Raw genomic sequence first — 24,096 nt, 5'->3', positions numbered from 1 at the left:
GAGGTACAGGGACAACTGTTACGTTTCCTCATAAACTGTGTAATCAGAAATCAAGACCGGCCTGGGGTAAATCCGGAAGAAATGCAAAAACTTGTCACTTGGGGCCAGAATATATCAGAAGGGAGACATGATAAACAGTTATGTATAGTCGCTATGTACCGAAAGATCCGCAAAGAAGTAGAACGAATACACGAAGAAAGATTAGAGGTAGACGCCGCTGACCTAAACAGAGAAGAGGAGGAGCAAGAGTCAGAGCAAGTAGAAACGATAGCTTATGTAGGTAGAGGAGGACCCCATAATAATACCAGAGGTTTTAATGATCCGGTACGTCCAATACGTCCAGCATATAATAGACATTTTCCAAACCCTATGCTAAATACAAAATCCCCCGAACACTTATTCCAAGCCGCTGATAAATTACTCCGAGATCGAAGGGGGTACCACATGCTCGATTCCATGGACGAACAAGAATTAGCCAGGTCAGCAGTACAATGGGCTGACAGTCCCGGCGAATACAATGATGATGTACTTGCACACACGTTTCTGAATCTTGACCCGTACGAACAGCGTTTAGCTAGTATATACATGATTCAACACCTCCTTATATTATATAAAAGCCAACACTCCGATCCAGGACCCTTACCTGACATATTGACAGAACTACTCACGAACATATGGAGAGGGTCAGGTACTGATTTGATTAAAGAAATACTAGAATCCCGAAAGCAATATTTAAATTTCGTATGCCCGGAACACGTTCCAGTTCCCATTATGGGAAGAAAAATGTATCACATAGATAGACAGAACCCGTTACGCGAAGTACACCCAATTAGAGGTGCCGGTGATAATTTTACACGTGTATTTGTGTACACACCTATAACTAAATTAGAATTATTAGAAATGAAGAAAGTAGTACCCAGCCATGACAAGGACCCAGCAGGTTTCCACCGTGAGATAAAAGACATGTTACTCATGGGAGAGTATACCTACCCCGACATTATGAAAATATTAAAAGTCCTATTACCCGCCGGTGTTTATGAGAAACTCAAAGAAAAGGAATGGGAGGTGGGAGACCAAAAGATAGATTGGACAGCATTAGAAAACGAAGAAAAGGCCCGAGCTGCAGGAGCAGGGCTTGGGGAAAAGACTACAGCACTAGCAGGATTACTAATACAGGTACTGCCACGTTTATTAACTACGAAAAAGGAAGACTGGGGTGCAATCTCAGCCTGTAAACAAAAGCCAGACGAAGACACTAGTGATTTCTATTCCCGATTTGAAAAATGTTTTGGTATAAATAGTGGCATAAAAGCCAGTAGTGAGTCATACCCACATCTGTTTGTGACAAAATTAGTTGAAAATTCTCTACTACAAGTCAAGAATAGAGTATTGAAATTCGAAAGTACCTGGCAAGGTAATACCCCATCACAGATGCTACAGATGTTACAATATCACCACAATAGAATTAGAGAAGAACAAGAACACGAACAAAGACGTATGAAAGATACAAAAATGAAAATGCTTGTTGCACAGTCAGTTCCAGCCGATGGTCATCAAAAGGGTGATTCCGCAGGTCCTACGAAAGGGACATGCAACTATTGTAAACAACTAGGTCATTATATACACAATTGTCCAGTCCTGAAACATAATATTGCTACAGGTAGAACTCAGGAGAGACCACGTCCACCTAGACAGGATCAGAATCAACAACAAATTCCTCAGCATGCACAACCTAGGTTAGCTCCGCAACAACTAGCTCCGCAACAGGGAGCTCCACAACAGACCATAGCACCACCACAAGCGCAGCCTATTGCTGCAACACAAGCGACAACACAACAGATGTATCAGTATGCACAAGCAGATTATCCCGATTATCAGCGATACTCATGAGATAGCCTAGAGAGGGAAGTTGGCTTACCCCTTATTGAGGTTCCTGTAGACCAAGAGGGACCTTATGTACATAGTAAACTATTAGGGGAAGACAGAAAGTTTTTACTTGATACAGGGGCAAGCAGAACAACTATAAGACGTAGTGAAGTTCCAGGGGCACCCCTCTCAGGCTCACAGAATATTTCCCTTGGATTCTCAGGAAAACCTATAATTAATGACGTAACACAACCTCTTCCATTGACGCGTACTACAGATTTATTGCTTACTAAATCATGTCCAGAAAACTTGTTAGGCATAAAAACATTGAAAGCTCTAGGAGCTATAATATGTTGTTCTCTGGAAGGAGTACGACTATTTTTACGTGACTTTAAAGGTCACTACGTATCCAGAGACATGGATCACCGACTGCAGAATTTACCTACACATTTATGGGCACAAGGACCCACTGATGTTGGTTGTATGAACATTACACCATATCGAGTTACACTGAAATCAGGAGTAATACTACCACGAATACGACAATACAAGTTACCACCCGATGCTGTTGTGGCTTTGCTGCAAATCATTGACGAGCTCATTGCACAAGGAGTGGTTGTCGAAACCGACTCCAATGTGTGTAATTCCCCGATAATTCCGATTCTTAAAAGAACGGATCCAAAAGCATCACCAGTATATCGATTAGTTATTGATCTGCGCGAATTAAATAAATGTATTGTACCACAATACCCTGTGGTCCCCGATATCTCTTCATTGCTAACAACTATTGACTCAGAAGCAACGTTCTTCACTGTAATTGATCTCAAGAATGCTTTCTTTAGTGTCCCAATCGATCCGGAAAGTCAATATTTATTCGGATTTAGTTTAAATGGACGAAGTTTTAAATTTACACGCGCACCTCAAGGATTTACAGAAAGCCCCAGCATCTATAGCCAAGCACTGAAACGAGAACTTGACAGTATCCACATGCCAGTTAACACTGCCTTGCTTCAATATGTCGATGATCTGCTGATCACCGCCCGAAGCGAACCTGAATGTGAAAAAGCGTCACTGACGGTTTTAAAATTTTTGGCTGATAAGGGGCACAAGGTGTCCCCTTCTAAACTGCAATTCTGTGTCCAGCGAGTTGTTTACCTTGGGCACTCGCTGTCCAAGGAGGGAAGGCAGCTTACATCCGACCGCATCCAGTTAATCGCTAACATGCCACCACCCAAGACACAAAAGGAGGTACGGGCTTTTATAGGCCTCACTTCATACTGTAGGCAGTGGATCCCTCAATATGCATTTCTAGCAAAACCACTCATCCAGTTGACAACACAGGAGGCAGCCACATCGACTGTCCTCCCTTGGACTCAAGAACATACACACGCCTTTGAAAGTTTAAAGAAAGCTTTATGCCAAGCACCTGTTTTAGCAACACCATGTTACAGCAAACAGTTTACACTCTTCGTTACAGAGCGCGAAGGTACTGCCTTGTCAGTACTCACTCAGGAACAAGCAGGATCACACAAACCATGTGCTTATTTCTCTAGTACATTAGATCCAGTAGCTCAGGCTCTTCCTGCGTGCCTGAAATCGGTGGCAGCAACAGCTTTAGCAATCAGACAAAGCGATGCCATAGTGTTAGGACATCAATTGACAGTACAAGTACCACATGCAGTAGAGGTTCTCTTGAACCGCACACAAACACAACACTTGACTATAGCGAGACTCACCGGTTACGAACTGACATTATTTCAGCCACACATAGAAATCAGACGTTGCAATACGTTAAATCCTGCCACACTGTTACCAGTGAGCGGAACAGATCCATTGGCACATGATTGTGTCGAAGTCATTACTATCACGACGAAACCCAGACAAGACTTGACAGATATCCCTTTGTCAGATCCAGACTTGACATTGTATGTAGATGGGTCATGTATGAGAACAAGTACAGGAGAGTTAGGGGCTGCTTACGCAGTCACAACAGACATTGAAGTCATTGAAACAAATCGTATTAACACTTTGTCGGCTCAAGCAGCAGAGCTCATCGCTCTGACACAAGCATGTATTCAAGCCAAAAATAAGAAAGTCAATATATACACAGATTCACGTTATGCATTCGGAGTCGTCCATGACTTCGGCGTACTGTGGCGAAAGAGAGGTTATTTAACTTCTCACGGTGCCCACATCCAGCACGGACCCCTCATTCAAACCCTATTAGACGCGATTCATCTACCTACTGCAATATCGATTATGAAATGCAAAGCCCATACAAAAGTTACCGATAGTATTTCTCAGGGTAATGACCTAGCTGACAGAACAGCTAAACAGACTGCTCAGAATCAGACTCTCACAACTGACATGACAAAGACAAAAGTTCCGACACTAACACATTGCATGACAGTTAAGGATCCCGCCCTTGATGTAATTGACATACAGACACATGCTACACCAGAAGAAATAAAGAAATGGACTGAATTAGGAGGGATCCAAACGGATCAAGGATGGATGACGAAGGAAAAATCTATATGGTTTCTTCCCGACTCAATGGTTCAAGTTATCATTAACACAATACATAGTCCAGCACACCTAGGAGAGAAAGCTATGCTAGACAGCATTCAACACATTTGGTTCAACAAACACTTGCGAGCAGCAGCTAAACAAAAAGTTCGTACCTGTATGATATGTTGTCAGTTTAATCCAGGTAAAAGCATCCCCGTAGAACAGGGTGGATTTCAAACTCCCGATCATGCTTTTGAAGTCCTCCAGATGGATTATATCCAGATGGAACGATGTCGAGGATTCAAATATGTTCTCGTAGTTGTCTGTGCTCTTTCCCGTTGGACAGAAGCATACCCGGTTTCAGATTACACTGCCCCGACTACTGCCAAACAGTTAGTTCGAGAATTCTTCCCACGGTACGGTTTACCACGTGTTGTCTACTCAGATAACGGCCAGCCGTTCTCATCCGAACTAATGAAACACGTTTCCCTTCTATTAGGCTATCAATGGAAATTTCACTGTGTCCGACATCCCGAGGCAGCAGGTCTCGTAGAACGCCATAATCAAACTTTGAAAATTAGATTGTCCAAAATATGTAGAGAAAAAGGAGTCGATTGGATAGTAGCCTTACCAGTTGCGCTCTTTTACATGAGAATGGTAGCACATTCTCGAACAGGGCTATCCCCGTATGAGGTGATCTTCGGTAGACCACCAAATATGTGGGGGACGCCTATACCGCGCAAAATCACTGATGTTGACTGTAATATGCTGACAGATTACCTGGCTTCCTTGATGTCTGCACTACAATCTTGTCGTTCACAGGTATCCGCAGCTTTTCCCGACAATACTGAGGTGAAGCCCCATGACGTGGTTCCTGGTGATCTGGTGCTGGTCAGGAACTTTGACCGGAAGACCCAACTGGATCCTAGGTGGAAGTCACCGAAGTTGGTTCTACTCACCACAAGGACAGCCGTGAAAATCGAGGGAAGGAAAGGGTGGTTGCACTCGAGTCATATCAAGAAATTTTATGGACTACCACCCGGTGTAGATACTCAACCCTGTATTCCCTCACAAACAGACTCAAAGCTCCCCTTGGTTGAGCAATCGAACTCAGAAATTTATAAACTAAAATTGAGGTCTAGTAAGTCAGACAATTTGATTGTTTAAGTCCTCTCCAAGGTGAATCGGTTGAATTTGTCTCTGACATGTATCCTCTAGACCGGAATAGGGAAAGAAATAATCAGATGCAGCTCAAAAAGCATGCGTATTGTAAATCACTTCGTAGTCACTGTACAGTAACATTATTAATTTTGTTTTTTCTAAGTCTTCTGATCATTATTTTTAGCATACTATTGCATATGTATTACCCCATTCTTAAACATGCTTACAATATAACTGCAGAACATTCTTTTAGCGAATTTCCTCCGCATGAGTTGTCATATAGATTTGCGCTGCGCAACAACACATTTATTAGTATGTTACATCATTCCCATCAAACCAGCAATGCCACAAATTGTTGGATATGTGGCCGACTCCCTCCCTATCAAAACTAGAAGGGAGTTTTGCCCCTCTTTCCATATCCGTTCACACACAATGGCTCCTGTGGAGCATGGTTTAGTTTGATTAATACCCTAGATTCAAATTCCGCAGTTTATCAAGACAACTGGGTATGGGGAAACCTGAACCTAATTTTGCTTAAAGTCTGCTACCCTAACAAGGAGGGACTTCCCAAAGGAACAGGAACTGATCTAGAAAATGAAGTATATGGATTAGGTAATTTTACACTTAACCTCATGATCCTGAACGTTGAATCTGAAGCTACACCAATCTTGCCCGCCATGTCAGTTGGAGCGTGTTGTCAGCCTGGGGATGGAGAATCCTATCCTTCCTAGGTATTGGCTTTCTCATACTATTCAGTTGCTGCTTATGTCTACAATGTGGGCCAGCGATTTGTGGTCTGTGTGCCACATCGTGTATCCCACATCCACGTTTTCATTCAAGATCCCGGAAGAAGAAAGAAGAACAAATGATGCTATATGAACAGATCGATGGATTGATGAAGATCGATATCTCCTGAGGGTCCGAAGGGGACAAGGAGGGAATGAGGAAATATGAATTTTGTGATCAGTTATGTCCCCTATCGTAGACCCCAACGGCTCCATGTGCCTGCTATAAGTACATGTATGTTCCCTCCTGCTCCAGTTTTGAAGACGCAAATATATGTGCGTCCACCGTCAATATGTCCTTTTTCAGACCCGCCATGAATGGGTCAGATATTCCATTCCTAAGTATGAAAGGCCACCGACTTTATGTGGTTCATTTTCCACATTTCACAGATTCAGGCGAGTAGGCCCGAATTCTGTCATCAAGCCTTTTCCTGCCTTCTGCTTCTGAAAGCTCCAGTCTGAGCCTGCATCTGTGACCATGAACTTTGTCTTATTCCTTGCGCGGCTAACGGTGCCTGATCCAGCCTGTCGCCTGCCAAAAACTGTATTTCACCTTCGAGATTATCTCCTTCGCTCCTCATCCGATGCATTCCTGTCTAGTAGTTAGGGTAAACATTCCTCCAGCTACCGTGCAAAGGGCCAGGCCTCGCTGTCCTCATGCAAGTAATTCATAGCTCCGTTACCATGGAATATTCCTACCCCCTCGCATCTCATGTAGACACTTAGACGCTTGTATACGCACTAACAGTCAGTATAGAATAGATTCTCTCCTAGAGACCTTTCCTTTTGGATAACACAGTTCTTTAAACATAGGATATTAGATATGATTTGGGATTAGGTTGACATAACCCCAGACTTCTGTCTCCACATGTAGAGCTAAATGTCAAGTCCCCTTCACCCTCTAGTTGCACGTCAATCACACGTCATGCGGCTGCGCGCGCATCTCTGCCAAATATTTCTGCTGACATTGCAGGATTCTTTTATGGATCCACCCATTTGTGACATCATGTTTAATGACGTATTTTAGTTACACCCATGTTTACGCCTCTATTAGTTACGTATGCACAGTTTTTCTGTATTATCAGCTGTTACGCCTCTTGCATCTGTTTCACTGTAATGCATTTTCTATAAAACTGCTCATCTGTCAATAAAATATGCGCCCTTCCTTCCTGAACTTTCGTGGTGATGGAATAGAAGGCCCACAATTCGAATTGTATTCCTTTGTATAGGAATAAAGCCCTTTTAAAACTTCTAATACCACGGATTCTGCCTCTTATTTTTACTGAGTTATTCTCGCTAAGACTTTACCGCATAAAAAATAGTACCGGTAACGAAATATTTACCACAATTGCCTAGATTAACCACGAGTTAAGCTGTAATCATGCTTTGGATCCGTTACATGCTAGTACACTACTGGTGTATTAGCATGTAGTCGATTTTTAGCATCTTTACAGTCCACTCATGTCCGCTCCTGGCCACCGCACGTTCTTTTAGCCCTGTATATTAAGTGTTGGAGGGAGGACCACCGGGGCGTCGGGGGCACTACTCCGGGGCACCTTCCTACCGCAAAGTTATAGCCGAGCGCCGCTGAGAAGCCTCCTAGGAGAGGTCCTTCTCCTATGATCGTACTAGGCCCAGCAACACCACCACACAGGACTCCGTATCAGTTGCTTATCTTGGTTCTTTATGTAAAAAGGAGCACGTTCAATATTTACAGTGGGATCGAGTGATCCAGTAAGAGTCTCAATGTCCTTGGAGGGATAGGGTAGCGGGACAGTCTTAGCACCAGCAGGGTACGGGAAGGCTCTGCGCCAGACCTTGGGTGCTGGTCTCAGAGCGGCTCGGACGTGGAGAGCCGCGACGGCGTCAGCAGGGCTCGGGTGGTAGTTCCGCTAGGGTCGAGCCGCGACACAGTCAGCAGGGCTCCGGTGGTAGGTCCGCTTCGGTCGAGCCGCGACGAGGTCAGCGGGGCTCTGATGGTACGTTTCAGCAAGGTCGGGCCGCGACAGCGTCAGCAGGGCCCCAAAGGTTCGTGAAGGTCTTGTAAGCACGATGGAGCCGCGACGTCGTCAGCAGGGCTCAGAGTGTGGTTTTAGGAAGAGTCTTTCTCCGTAGGGTCAGCCGAGATCCGATCAGCAGGGCTCTTGACTCCGGGATACAACTGTCATCTTGTTGCCGGGTCACCCCAGATATAGGTCTGGAGCCCTTTGATGTCCGGACCCTTGCGCCCAGGAGGGCGGAGAGGCCGGGTAGGGCGCGGCCAGACGCCCAGCAGGAGAGGCGCCAGGCCCCAGAGAGCTGTGGGGCGATCGCACCTAGGTGTGGAAGGACGGTTGGGGGTCCCATCGATACTGCCCTCCGCCGGGAGTGGGAAGGGCTCACGTGGTATCCCCCGGGCCAGGGATTGGCGCCTCGATGTCGGGCCTCGCTGGGACCGAGGCCGGGTGGAGCGGGGTCACGTAGGTGGTTACGTAGAGTCACGTACAATCCAAAATGGGGGAGCCCCGAGGTGCATGGGACCTCGTGCGGCTTAGCGAGGGGGAACAGGACCACGCCACGAGGCCGGCTCCAACATTAAGCACTTGTCCACTCATTGACGTTTGCAGCGTCACTAATTTTCTGGCATGGAAGCACTCACTCCATCAACTGTTGAGATCACTATCCCTACGTATGTCTTCTCTAGCACATCCCTTCGTCTCCTGTTCTTTTACTAGCCGCATGCTCACCTACCAGCATGCTTATTTAAATCTCCTTCAAATCTTCCCCTTCTCTATATCAACCCTTTCTCTTTACTTTCACAGGCAATTTCTTATGCTCAGGCCAGCAAATTATTTTGTCCTGATGATGATCCTAGTATTTCACGACAGGATCGAAATGTCATCGACCTAAGCTAACAACGTGCACATTAATCCACTGTGTAAAAAAGTGCAATTGTTGTTGTATAAAAAGCTTCTAACATTGGATAATGTACATAAGCTCTTCCCGTCTTGCCTGAAATGCCCTTTTGTTCACTTGTATGTAATTGATCTTTATGTGATGTCATTTCTCCCTGAAGGATACAGGACTGTGTCCCAAAAAAAGTATGTTTTCGTATATGTGAATATTACATTGAAGAATTAAAAGGGTTTGTCCGGCTGGACATCCCCCTAATATAGTATCGATTCTGGACTATATTTATTCCTTCTGTACCCTCATTGTTCTAAGGACCACTGTTTCTTTTAAAGCAATGTGTGTGTTCAGCTGACTGAATGCAAAGTGACTTTGATGTGTGTACTGATGTATCACTCGAGTGATGATGTCATGCCACACAGTTTTGCGGAGAGGCTTTCTTTGAAATTTGCATGTGTCTAACATTGTTCATGTTTCGTAACTGACCATGTGTGCGGCGAGATTTGTTTTAGGTGACTTCTTGTGTGTCTGTCATTCCCAGGTCTTTGCGCCTGTTGTCTGCTCGTGTCATCTTTGTCCTCCTGCTATTCCTCATGAGGATTGCAACGTGTACTGAATCATCGTTCCATGCACGGACATGTGGAAATGTCAGTTTGGGTAAGGATTGCAGCAAGGCTTTTTGGTGGTGGTACGGGTTGGGAATGTGTGGGGACTGCTTCTGTGCATGTTGTGGTACCATGCATACGTGTCTTCTCACCATGGAGCATATAACATGTAGCATCACTCCCATGACATGATAGTCACCCCTCTTGACAGTCATCTGTAGTGGAGTGTGGAGTCTGATGAAGGCATCAATGTGCGTAAACCTTGCCTCTGAAACATTGAGGATGCTACGGGTGGACATAGTGTGGGACATCACAACAACAGGCTCTATGGTGAATTGCAGCCTCTCCGTGTGCAGCAGGATGTGTTTTGCTCATCCCCTTAACTTTTGTGCCAGTTCATTGGGATTTACAACATCCGTGTTGTGAAGGGGGGGTCCAGCGTATGTCCCACATGGTCTGTCAACTGACCTGTGAGTCTGTTCGTATGGATGCATTTCCCTTTGTGTGAGTTTGTGCAATAAAGGTGTTCAGCACAATCCAAAGTGCCTCATCTCTGTCACTGCAGATCTCTTGCCAGTTTGCATGTGTCATCTATGGCATAATTGTCAAAGATTGAGCATATGAGTGTATGTGTACTTCGGCAACATGCATGCAGTTCTTCATGGCTAATAATCTCTATTGTGCATGAAGTACCTGGTTGTGTATGTATTTGTGCAGGTTGCTCCCCACAACGGGATGTCAACGCCTGCTGACGGTGTGTCTTCTGTGCGCAGCTCCGCATTTTGTTGCCTGATCCTGTGGCCGTCATTTTTGTTGATTTTTCATACATTTTCTCGGAGTGACCCATGAGTAACCTGACACTCCTTCCTTTACTTTACATACACCTGTTGCACTGTGCCTTTCTGACCTACTTGTCTTTGTGTGCTACTTTTTGCCTAGTTTCTCACCCCTTTCGCCTGCTGCAGCCTCACCTGCAGCACTGCCCCACCGAGTGCCCTGATTCTGCAACCCACACGCCTCCAAAATGCCCCCCTCCACCCATTCTTAATGCAGCCAGCAGCTTGTATGTGCCATTGTTGCGCCAACGCCGTCCCAAAGGCAGGACCGTCTGCGCCTGCAACGTGCACAGTGCACGACCCTCTGGTCCTTGCATGACCCACGTCACACAACAGGCTCATACTGCAGCCACCCTCCAAGCAATGTCCACCAGACAAGCAACCGCCTGCTATCAGGCAACCCCTAAGCGCGCACACAACACCTTTGCATGCTGAGTGTGCAACTCCAACTGCCTACACAGCGCTGCCCCACCTACCAGACCCTGTCAGAGCAACCAGGTCATGTGCCTCCTACTCCACACCCGCTCCGTCCACCAGCACGCCATTGGACTCTGTTACCTCCTCAACACAACAGCCCCACACATCACCTTCATGACAGTAACCTGGATAAAAGTATCCTCAGCACACAACTTCTTCATTGCCATCTCTGACGGATACAAGATCACCCGCAGGGACGGCACCAACAATCCCGGCGGATGACTTGCAATTTATTCACAAGTACACCCTCAGAGTCACTAATCCGGTTTCGCACCAACCCCCTGGCAACCCTCAGAGTAACACTCATCTTCAGATCTCCAGGCCTACATCCACAAATCCGCAAAGCCATCAACACATACATCTGCACGCACGCCCTCACCTCCACAGGCTTCATGTGGCTGGGGGCCAGTAACTTCTTGCTGGACGAGAACCACACCACCATCCATCATTGGTCCATCAACATTTGCATCCACCTCTTCGAAAAGCAACACACTGCCCCACACCCCGCTACCGATCCCCCAAAGATGCTTGATGTAAGTCACCACAGACAAGCTGTGTAGGACACTCGAACCAACAGCCCCGCAACACCCTGCATACTTAAAACACACTGGATCAGCAACTGATCCAACAATCTGGCCACATTGACAGACTTTCCTGTGAAGCACAACAACAGTTAAGCCACCTGGAACAAGGCAGACCTACTGGACTCATACAGATCTAGCCGGACTCTTGTGCAAACCTTGCATCACAAAGAACCATCAGTTACCTTACAGCCCTGGAAAACGCCACACACAGCCATCACCATATCATCAGCAAGGACAAGTGGAGATCCATCAGATAGTGCCGAGGCACCAAAACACACAACATAAAGGAGCTCATCAGCATTGTGAGTGGACTGACAGCAGCTCTCCATCCAAAAGACACCCCACCCTTGCAAGGCAGATCAAATCCCTTGCAACTTTCTACCACTGCAAGCTCATGGACATACACGACAGCCTTGGCACACAGAGGCAGACAGCACTTTTATCAGCCGTACAAACCCCCCTCAGGTTCTGGACTCCCGTCAGCAGCAAATACACCACCTGGCTCATGTGCAACATCCACTCTGGCTCTCCATCAGGCCCCTTCCCACACAACATCTCAACCACATCATTCCCCATCCTTGAAGCCCACATCCAGCACGTCATGAATGTCTCCTTTGAGTTTGCCACATTCCATGGGAGCTGGAGGCATGCAGAGACCCAGGCCCTTCTTAAACAACGGACGGCAGTAACGCAGGAACTCCTGGAACATCACCCTGCTTCCCTACCCAGCAAATGTCATCAGGAAGACACTCAACGAGCAACTGACAAACTTCCTCCACGCAAACAGCTTCAGGCAACCGGCACCAGACCATCTTCCACAGTAATCACACCACTGCAACCGTCATAATTGCCACCACCAACGACAACTTTGCCCTGTTCAACAATGGTGAGACCACCCCCCTTGACCTTTCAACGGCATTCTACACCCTGTACTACCACACTGTCAGCTCACACATCTCAAACACTGGTATCCAGAGGAGGGCCCAGGATTAAATCAACAAGTAGCTCACCAGCAAGGCCCAGGGAGTCGGCCTCCACCCTTCCGCACGTGGTACACTGGGGTCACCTGGCCATGCCCCAGGGCTCATCTCTCAGCGTGACGATCTTCAATGTCTCCATGAACCCCCTCTCCACCATCACATGCGCACACGTCCTCATCATCATCTCGTATGCCATTGACACCCAGCTGCTCCTCACCCTTACCAAAGACTCAGCCATTGCCAGATCCAACCTTCAAGAAGGCATGAGATCCGTTGACGAATGGCTGAACATCAGCCACCTGAGGCTGGACTTGGACAGGACTGAGGTCATCATCTGAGGATTGTCCCCTTACGGCTGGGTCAACTCCTTGTGTCTCACCGGCCTGGGCACCGCACCAGCACCCAGTGGCCACGCACGCAAGCTGGTGTTCATCATGGACTCATCGCTCACAATTACCATACAACTCAACACCATCTGTACCTCATGCTGCAACACCCTCCGCATGCTGCAAATGATCCACAGATGATCCACTCCAAGGCAAGACAGACCGTCCCCCAGGTCCACGACACCAGCCGGGTCAACTACAGCAACGCACTCTACGGAGGGACAACAGCAAAACTGCAGGAGAACTTGTCCACATCCAGGGTGCATCCGCACACCTCATCTTCAACATCCTCCGCCCCAGCAACATCACCATCCAACTGAGATAGCTACAATGCCTCACTGTATGCTGCAGGATCACCCTCAGACTCCTCACCCACACTCAGGAGGCAGTCCACAACCCCAGACCCAAAACCGACCTTGGACGTCTGTCATCCAACACCCCGTTGGCCCAACTTCGTGCAGACAACCTTGCCCTGGCCACCATTCATCACATCCACAGAACAACTGCATGCAGGAGATAGTTCTCCCACCTCGCCAAACAGACCTGTGACTACCTCCCCGGGCACCTCCACATGACCCATGACCTCTACGCCTTCATGATACTCTTCCAAATTGGTCTGTCCGAGCAGTATTGCAAGCTCCCCCTCAGCAGCTTGAGGCCATCACGGGTGAGTATTGGGCTCCATGTCTGGAGTTAGTTCCACACTCAGGCATACTTTGACATATCCCCACACTTATGTTGTGGACTCATGCGAAATGACTGCAACATCAATTATTTTTATTTTTTTTATTATAGGTCTGGGGCGTGATTTGTGCAAGAAAAAGGTGCAATACAGGGACCATAGAATCCAAAGTTCCCAGGGGGAAATGGGATCCTTGGCATTTGAAAGCAGCAGAGTCCAGACCACAGTGTTCGGCATCATTGGTCAGACTGTGACCAGCAAGTCCATGTGGCAGAGAATGTCAGTCAATGAGGTGATGCTGTTGCACATGAAGGCCAGGTGCCAGGCCAGGTGACCTAGGAGATGTGGATGGGCCGCTGCCTCTCACGGTCTTTTCCGTGGACGACCCACCTTCCTCGGGGGACCCTCAGATGCAGGCCTTGACGATGCTTGGGACCCTTTCATTGGACAAATCCTCCTCCTCCCTCCCTGTGGCTGGTGGTGCTCTCTCTCCTGGTGGCACAGGGAGGGTTGCCCATGTTGTCTGCGATCCGACAGAGTGAATGGCTTATGTCCCTTTGCACCGCCAGGAGCTCAGCCAGTCTTGCCTCCATCCATCCTTGGTGTTCTTGTTGACTAGCATGTTGCTCGGCCTGCTGGTTCTTCATCTCTGTGATGGTCCCCTTTACCTCTGTGAGTGTCCCAACTACCTGGCTGATCTCGCTGGTGTCACGCCGGTATGCCACCATGATGTTGTGTATGTGTGACATACCGGTCTCTTCAGCTGGCTGGTCAGGTTCTCGCCTACGCCTGCCTCCACTCCCACCACCCCTGCCCACACGAGCCTGGCCTGCCGTTGTGGGCACATCGGGTCTACGGAACCCCTGAGGGATGGCAGTGGTGGTGTTGTCTGCCTCCTCCTGGTTGCCCGGCGAACCTTGTCCCTCCTGGTCGGACTGGCTCCGTTGTTCACTGCGGGCAGGGCTCCTCGGTGTCTCCTGGGATGTGGCAGGAATGGGGGTGGTGGTTGGCACAGATGTTCCTGAACCAGGTGCTACAGGGGCTTGAACACCAGAGGGTCCAGGTCGGTCGGGGTCATCCGTGGAGTGTTGAGAGGCGCCGCTGCCGGTGGGATCAGGTCCCTCCCGAGCCTGGGACTGTGATTCTTCACCCCCATTGTTGGGGGGAGATTCCTCACGTTGCCCTGTGTGTGAAAGACAGACAATGTTAATGCTGTTTCATGCAACATCCATGTTTCATACACATTCTAGTTGGCACTGTTCCTCCAGGTAGTTGTATGTGCCTAGCATTCTCCTCAATGTTCACTTGTGGATGGGTATGTTGCGGGGGACAGATTGATATGTGTTCCTGAGTCTTTGACTTGTTGATTTTTGGCTTGGATGCTTCTTCGGCTATGTATTGGTCTTGTTGTGTTACATGTCCATTGTGACAGTGGGTAAATCCATTGCCTGTCCCGGGGGTGTCTGCTTGTGTAAGGGGTGTGTGTGACAGGGCCTGCTGGTGGATGTAGTGTGATTTGGCACTGGGGCTCCTCAGGTGATGTAGCTGTCCCCCCATGGAGCATGCTGCCATGACAGTGAGTGTGAGTTCCTGTCCTAGATATCTGACCTTGTTGTCTTGGTGTTTGTGTTTGCATACACAAGGGCCCAGTGTCAGCTATCTTGTCAGTACTTTCACAGTCCCTGTGCATTGAGCATGGTGCATGGGTATGTACCTGGGCCATATGGGATGAGGGCAATTGTGTCTGATTTGGAGTTCAACAATGCGTTTTTTGACACCCACCCTCCCAGCATACCGGACATCCATTCTTGGGTTAGTGCTTCATGTAGCATGGGACAAAGCAAGGTCTTGCTTTCTCAATGGGGCATACACATGTTAGTGGCATTAGCGTTGTTTTTGACTATGGTTCTGGCCAGTGAGTGTTTGGAGGCAGTTGCGTGCATTTTGTGTAGTTGGGGTGTGGATGCCATTACCCCCATGTTACATAAGTTGTTTGTGTACTCACCAGGCTCTGGAACTCCTTGAAGTCCATGTACTCCCACCGGCGGAAGCAGGGCCATTACCTTCTCCTCCCAGGGATGGAAATGTACTGGTCTGCGGGGCCCACCAACTCCAGTGATGTTGATCTGGGCATAGTCGTCATTCATTTTTCGCTTGACTGCCCTCCGCAGATCATACCACCTGGCTTGGCATTCAGTCCTGGTCCTTCTGATGGGTGCAACAGCATTCACCCTATCGACGATACTCTGACACAGGCATGATTTTTCGGCTATGCTGGTCTGTCTGACCAATGTTCCAAACAGCTGTGGCTCGACTCTGATGACTTCATTGACAAGGATCTCCAGCCCCTCCCTTGTGAACTTTGGATTCTTGTCTGTGGGCATGGTGTGGGGTGAGGGTGTGGATGGTTGTGGGTGTGTGGGTCTGAATGTGAAGTTGTGGGTCTGAATGTGAAGAGGGGGTATGTGTGAAGGAGGTTGTGTGAAGGTGTGTATGTTAAGGTGGATGGGTGCAGTTGTTGGTGTCTGCTCTCTAGCTGCAGTGAGTCTGTTGCAAAGGCTCATGATTTGTGTGTGTGGGCCCTTTTTATTGGTCCATTTGTGGGTGGGCCTCAGTTTAAATTTTTGGTGGGTGTGTTATAAGGGGTGGTTGTGCATTTGGCCCGCTGTTTGCCTGTTTGGATGTGGCCAGGTCAGTCATTTCCATGTTTTGTGCACTGTAGACGTGTTTTGTGGTGTTGTGCGAGTCGAATAGACCCTCCTTGTGCTGTTTTACATTGCTTATGTACGGTGCGTACATACGCGATGTTGTTGTGAGGTGTGTACATACGCGATGTTGGGGTACGCTCCGTACATACACGATGTTGGCATATGCACCGTTCATACGCGATGTTGGGGTACGCACCGTACATACGCGATGTTGTAAGGTGCGTACATACGCGATGTTGGCGTATGCACCGTACATGCGCGATGTTGGGGTACGCACCGTACATACGCGATGTTGGCGGATGCACCGTGCATACGCGATGTTGGCAGACCCAGCGTACATACGCGATGTTGGCGTACGCACCGTACATGCGCGATGTTGTTGTAAGGTGCATACATATGCGACATTGCGCGATGTTGTAAAGTGCGTACATACGCGATGTTGTTGTAAGGTGCGTACATACGCGATGTTGGGGTACGCACCATACTTACGCGATGTTGTTGTAAGGTGCGTACATGTGCATGGGGGGGCCTGTACGACTCGTACCCCTGTACGACTCGCACCCCGGGAACTACTTTCCCCGGGATACGAGTCGTACAAAGTTTGCTTTGTAGCGGGTAAAGTCATTCCCCGTGTACGGGACGTTTTCCGTACGAATCCTAAATTGGAAAGCCGGTCGGGATCGTACTTCTACGGTCGGACTGTATTTTTAGGATTCATACGGAAAAGTGTCCGGGTCTGTCTCGTACAACTTTTCCCGATCCAATTCGTACGGATCGGGGCGATCCGTATGTATTTTTCCCGTACGAATCGTACTTCACGGGTGGGACGGGACTTGTACGATTCATACAGGAAAACTTACGGATACGTTCAGTTTGCAATGCATTGTAAATATTGTAACTGCTGCATTAACTGAAGCAGACGTACATTGCACAGCCAACACTGCTGTTAAAAATTGACCCATTCTACACTTCGGTCATAGAAGCTAAAAATGCCATGGGTAGGAGGGGGGATGATGTTCGGCGTGGCTAGAATAAAACATTATGCATATGTTAGATGCCCGATACACATACCCAAATAAAACTGCAATACAGCACTACAGTTCAGTTAACACTGCAGTATTAAATATCACTCTGGGCATTTCATTGGTGCACACAGTTAGACAAGCCAGGGGTGGAATGATGGTCACTAAAAGACATATGGTGCTGATTGGCAAATGCAATGGGAGTGTGACCTAATACTTTTTTTCCAGCCATGCTGTACTGTCATGGGCAACTGCTTGTATACTATAACTATAAATGAGCGAGACAGCAGCACACTACATTGGGGGTGGTCCATGATGACCATGGTCACTCCTTCGTGAACTCAACTGCATTAGAGCATGAGCAGGAAAATGAAAGCTTTCTCAACAAACATACATGGTGAATTTTATTTGTAATACTAGCTTACTTGGGCCTGCAATCTGAATATTCACGATAGATAGCACCAACATTCCAATACCCTAAGATTCTACCATAAGAAGTCCACAACAATCTTAAAATCCAAATTTAGTGAAATAATAATAATAATAAATAATAGGACTTACTTGGGTCAGCAAAGCTCTCTCCAGCGACGCTAGTGGTCGGCGCCAGCTGACTAGCTTCTCCCAGACCCACTACAATGTCCCTCTTCTTGCCCTTGGGTGCTGATGTAAGAAATTGAAATAAAAAAAAATAGATCAGGGATGCAGCTCATAATCTCAAAAATTGTTTTTCTGACAAGCAAACGCAGTCACATTGTACTTCTCTCAAACAGATCACCTATAATACTACTAGTTTTGACTCGAGTCTATCGACTATCGTTGAGTTGTCCATACTAATCCTGAGATCCCTAATCCAATTTTTTTTTAACAAAAACTAAATTTGGAACTAATGCATTGCAGTGAATGATCTTTGATTCTATTCCCGTTTCTCACCCCCCTTGATGGACCAACTCAGTCTCCCTTTTCTGCAATGCATAGATGCATACTACACATCGCTGTGAAATAAATAACTTGGAACTGTACAAGATACATAAACAAAGTAACAGAGAGAATGGGCTACTCACTGATTTATTATAGTGACAGTGGAACGGTCTGTAATGGCTTCATTGCCATCATTTGAAATTCACCAATGAGGAGGATGTGTTCCCTTTACACTGTGCACGAGATTTATGCATTTTAGCACTGAGAAGGCTTATGGCTGAAATGCGTTTGCATGAATAAATGCGTAACTAAATAACCTCGAGAGTGCCCCGTCATTGTTTGGAGCGTGAATACAGAAAGTGAGTCCCACCTTCATGACCACGGAGGCACCCGCCCCAAGAGTTCAGCAGTTATTGGTGGGACGAGTGGAGCTATGATATATATATATAGATCCAAACGAAAGAGGCGTCTATTATAAATTAAAACGTTAAACTATTTAAAAATCTTCAAACTTAAACAGTAGGGAAAGTGTTGGAAAGTGGAGGGGTAAAAATTACTATTCCCACTCCAGTACGTGCAACACTAGGGAAAGTGTTGGATAGCGGAGGGGAAGAAATTACTATTCCAACTCCACTGAGTGCAACAGCAGGGAAAGTTTTGGATAGCGGAGGGGCAAAAATTACTTTTCACACTCCAGTGAGTGCAACAGTAGGGAAAGTGTTGGATAGCGGAGGGGTAAAAATCAATATTCCCACTCCAAAGTGTTGGATAGCAGAGGGGTAGAAATTACTATTCCCGATCCAGTGAGTGCAACAGTAGGGAAAGTGTTGGATAGCGGAGGGGTAAAAATTACTATTCCCACTCCAGTGAGTGCAACCGTAGGGAAAGTGTTGGATAGCAGAGGGGTAAAAATTACTAATCCCACTCCAGTCAGTTAAAAATTAAAAACAAACTACATTTTAACAATACAAATATTTTAAAAACAAAATAAATTAAAAAATATATAAATATGTTAAAAATTCAAATACAAAGATTTAATATAAAAAAATAAAAAATATATTATAATGTTAAAAACCTATAACAAATACCTACAAATATTATATTAAATAAAATAAAAAACAATTTCCAAACAAATAAATATTTTAAATTCAAAATTATTTAGAAACAAAAACATTATTTATTACATGCATTTACTTTTTTTATTCACTACCCAATAACACCACACAATTCACAACACACAACTTAATTTAAAAAAAATGTACTTCCTCAACTAACATAATTAATTACCTATTAAATAAATATCATTAATTAAAAAAAATCATAAAAATGATTTCACTTCCCACACTTTACCCTTAGAATACCCACAATCCACAGTTAAAACTAAACTATAAAAAAATTAATTACACAATTAAAAAATATTTTCAATTAAAAAACTATTAGTATTTAACAACTCATTATAAAGTAAGTAAAATAATTTACTCCCCACACTGTACCCCATAACAAAAAACCCACACACAAAAAATATACACAAATACCCTAATTAAATATAAATTAATTAATTAATATTAATGAACACCTGTTTAAATTAATTAAACAAAAATTACTTCCCACCCTATACCCCTATAAACCCCACAACCCACACCTAAAATTAATTACACAAATTCCATATTTAATTTTCAATTAATTAATTAATATTTATTAACAACTAATTACTAATTAATTAAACATACATTACTTCCCACCCTTTACCCCTAAACTTCACAACCCACACCTGAAAAAAACACACAATTACCATAATTATCAATTAATTAGTGAATATAAATTAACAACTAATTAATAATTAATTAAACATAAATTGTGTCCCACCCTTTACCCCTATAAACCCCACAACCCACACCTAAAATGAATTATATAATTTCCACCATAATTATTTTCTACCAATTAATTAAATATTAACTAAGAACTAATTATTAATTAATTAAAAATAAATTACTTCCCACCCTTTACCCCAGGGGTCTCCAACCTTTTCTGCAGTGAGAGCTACTTCTGATTCGTGAAAATGATTGTGAGCTACTAAAGGCCAAGCAACTTGTGAATCGTTCCCAAAGTCTCTTCACGCGCAGCTTCATTGACGAGGGATAAACAGATACCCATTTAGTGTCTGTAATGCACAATATGAAACCAGAGAGCCCGGTATAAGTCCTGGCTTTCCTCTTCAACAAACTGCATACTCCTGACCTCTGCCATAACCAGCTAAGAAGACTACAACCATAAGAAACCATATGGACGTGCAGTGCTGTTCAAAGCTGCAATCATACTAAAAACCATAACCTGCACATCTGTCTCTCACATCTTTTCATCCACCAAACTAGTACGTTCCATAACTCGGTATTCGAACCTCGGTGGTCATCATGCACAACATGGAACACTTCCCACATAGGCTCACAAAATAAAGACAACACCTTTCCCTCCACAAACCCTACACATGGATTGGCTTGCAGGGTAGTAAGCAGTATAAAGTAACAAATGCTGCAATACAAATATTTTATTACATCATACCTACTTTTTCTACTTTATCACATGACTAGACCTTGAAATGCATGAGTTCATGGTTTGCACTGTACAAATTCTCTCCTAACAGACCATAAATGTATTCCATGTAATAATAACCTATTCCACATGTATGGTTCACATGACTTGCCACTAAGTTCATTATCATAGAATTGTCATCAAGGATGGTGGGAGTCCATGATTATTTCATGATTAAAAGCTATTACTTCTAAAAATGCCTCTTAATCTTCAAATCATGGTCAGTGGATCACAGGACACTCACCAGAGTCCTGAACATACAGCTGTATGAAATGCTTCCTATTCGAAACGAGGTGCATTTGTCTTGAACTCTCATAGCTCCACTTTCCGCCCATCAAATAATAAATGGACAGAAACAGTGTACATTGCTGCAAATAAATATATTATATTGCTTAAGGATGTCTGGTCCTGGGCGCAGAATCAAATTTTACTTTAAATCATATTTAAATTTCATTTGGTAAAATGTTTTCAACCAACTCACCAGCCTGATTATAAAAGTTGGTTCTTGAGCAATAAAATGGTCACTAAAATATAACTATGAACTTGGGATGCAGGAAATCCGCAATCCACTCCACATCATCTGATAATAAACTGCTCCATAACCATTCGGGAACAGAGTGTAATAATGTGCCAAAGACCCATTGTGATACTTATAAGTTAATAGAAAAACAGAACATAGGGACTGGGTGGAGCAATAGTGCAGGACAGGGATATAAAGAGTTTGAATGATGAAAAAAAAAGTCTACGTTTATTTATTCTCTTCTCTAAACGTTTGGAAAACCTGTGTGAAATGAATTGGTATCTAGGGTTTCCAGTAACCAATAGGCAAGTGTTTGCCTCTGTAAATGAAAGCTACCTTAGCAGAAAGGCCAAAGACTGAATGGGCATGGCACCAAAATACGTTTATAACTACCTTAGAAGGTTTGATACAAGATTCAAAGAAATACACACTGCTTCAGGTGACCTTAAGTGCCAGATTCACATAAAATGTATATTCCAATCCAGGCATATGTTAAGACAGAAGCAATTTACACCTGGGAGCCTACGTAAACCATGCATGGGTGAGTGATGCAAAAACTAGATTTAAATGTACTTTATGTGAATTTGATAAGCTGGAGGCGAGGTGGAAGATTCGGTTTTGTGTTTTACAAACAGGATTTTTAGAATAGCAGGAGGCCCTCGAAATAACAGCGCAGGACACACAACAGAACAGAACGGCGGGGTCTGAGGGGCCCGGTCAGGACTGGATTACAGGAACCAGGATATGCTGGGGAAGGTTGGGTAGGAACATGCACACAAGAGATGATGATAGCAATATGTAACATGCATAGTTACTCTAAGAATGTACCAGCGCGACCCAGCATAGATCGGAAAGTGATCTGAATGCTACACAGCGCACTGTACATATTTCATCTGTATCAATGGGCGCCATGCACACGGTGCACAGTGTGGGTAGAAATGTTTCTGAATGACCCAACAAATCATCAGTTTCCATGCTCGGATTCTGAAAATGAATTATTTCTAGCACGCCATGCCAGCGGCAAGAACCTAAAGTTGCGGAGGGAATCTTTGAGCACTAGAACCCCGCAGCCACGTGTTAATGCTGTAAAATTGACAAGCCCTGGTTCCCCTCATCTGCTTCTGCCGCTTTTCTATGCCTTGTGCACAGCAGCAGGTGGTGATGTGGTCTCTCACTGGTGGTGACATCTCCTGCCCCAGCCCCTCTCTCCCTGTGCTCACTGACAGGTTCGCTCTCCCTTTTGGCCGAGGAAGGAGGTGGGAGAGAGGAGTGAGCCCAGCCAGACCCAGAGGCTGCTGCATCCCAGCAGAGAGGCGCTGCCTGCCCAATGAAAGCCAGGGGAGGCAGAACTGCCAACGACTGGGGCTCTCTTCTCCCCTCAGCTCACAGACCCCACAAATTGCATCCCAAGGTAGGAAGGCCGTGAAGACAGCCGCGGACTCGCTGTTTGCTCCTCAGCTGCTGTTCAGGAATCACAGCAAGCTGGCCTTTCCCTCGTGCTCGGATTGGTTTCATAAGGAAAGTTTTCTTTATCTAGTAGCAAAGAGCCACGAAGCAGCAGATCTGAGCTTTCGGCTTGGGAAATTAATAAACAATAACAAAGGGTATAATAAATAAAATATAGCGAACGGATCCCACGCCCGGCAAAATGAAAGATGCTGACAAGACACTTTCAGATAAGCCCCGTCTCGTGTCAGGACTCAGGAGTAGGACAGACTGCATAAAGGCACCCCGCGATCTCGAGCCTGAGAGGAATCTGGATTTTCCGTTTCTCCTTGTGGAAAGTCGCATGGGGAGATAGTATGCTCAGTCTTATCACCCTAAGAATAAGGCGGCAAAGCAGAGCTAAAAATGAACAATTTACCTCAACAAGAGCTACATAATTTCAACAGCCAAAGCCATTGGAAGGAATTCTGTCCACATTTACTTGTTCGAAGTACTGCTCATATTTTATTTATTTTAGATGCCTTGAATAACGGTATGCACAGGCATCTATTGAAAAAAAAATAAAGCGCCTCTTGCCCACATACCTGCTGTCTGTCTTGTTCTGCTTAAGGTGGTGTATTTCAGCATGGAGATCCAATTATGCCTTCAAGGCTGCCGCTCAGTCCGCAAAAGTGCACAGGATCATAGAAGGGAGACATGCAGCAAAAGGCGCGCATGATGGTTCTCCGAGGGCAGCAAACACTGCCCATGCGCTGGCTGACGTCACCACTTCACCCCGCCCCAGATTGGCTCAAATAGAAGGTGCTTCCTACGGCGGGAGAGAAGCGTCTACAAAAGACCTAAAAAATAAACAAAACGACAATGATAGGCTACTAAAGTGGAAGTCAGATCGCGAGCTACTGAGAGGGCACCTGCGAGCTACCGGTAGCTCGCGATCGACCGGTTGGCGACCCCTGCTTTACCCCATAAACCCCACAACCCACACCTAAAAAAAATCACACAATTACCATAACTAATAATCAATTAATTGGTTAACATAAATGAAAAGCTAATTATTAATCAATTAAACATAAATTACTTTTCACCCTTTACCCCTACAAACCCCACAACCCGCACCTAAACAAATTACACAAT

At 45.6% G+C, this 24,096-nt stretch overlaps 1 long non-coding RNA gene across 1 annotated transcript in view; it reads right to left on the bottom strand.

The window, feature by feature from the left end:
* Positions 1–23,722, bottom strand: part of LOC146809687 (uncharacterized) — a 52,380-nt gene extending 28,658 nt beyond the window's left edge. The window contains exons 1-2 of the long non-coding RNA XR_014965578.1: positions 23,547–23,722; positions 18,051–18,149 (exon numbers count right to left, since the gene is read on the bottom strand). This is a non-coding gene — a long non-coding RNA (uncharacterized LOC146809687). The remainder of the gene's footprint in view (positions 1–18,050; positions 18,150–23,546) is intronic.
* Between the last annotated feature and the right edge of the window lie 374 nt (positions 23,723–24,096).

The sequence above is a fragment of the Triturus cristatus genome, chromosome 7 (assembly GCF_964204655.1).
Source record: "Triturus cristatus chromosome 7, aTriCri1.1, whole genome shotgun sequence".
Lineage (NCBI taxonomy): Eukaryota > Metazoa > Chordata > Amphibia > Caudata > Salamandridae > Triturus > Triturus cristatus.
The sequence above is the reverse complement of the archived record's forward strand: the minus strand, read 5'-3'. Positions and strand labels throughout refer to the sequence as shown.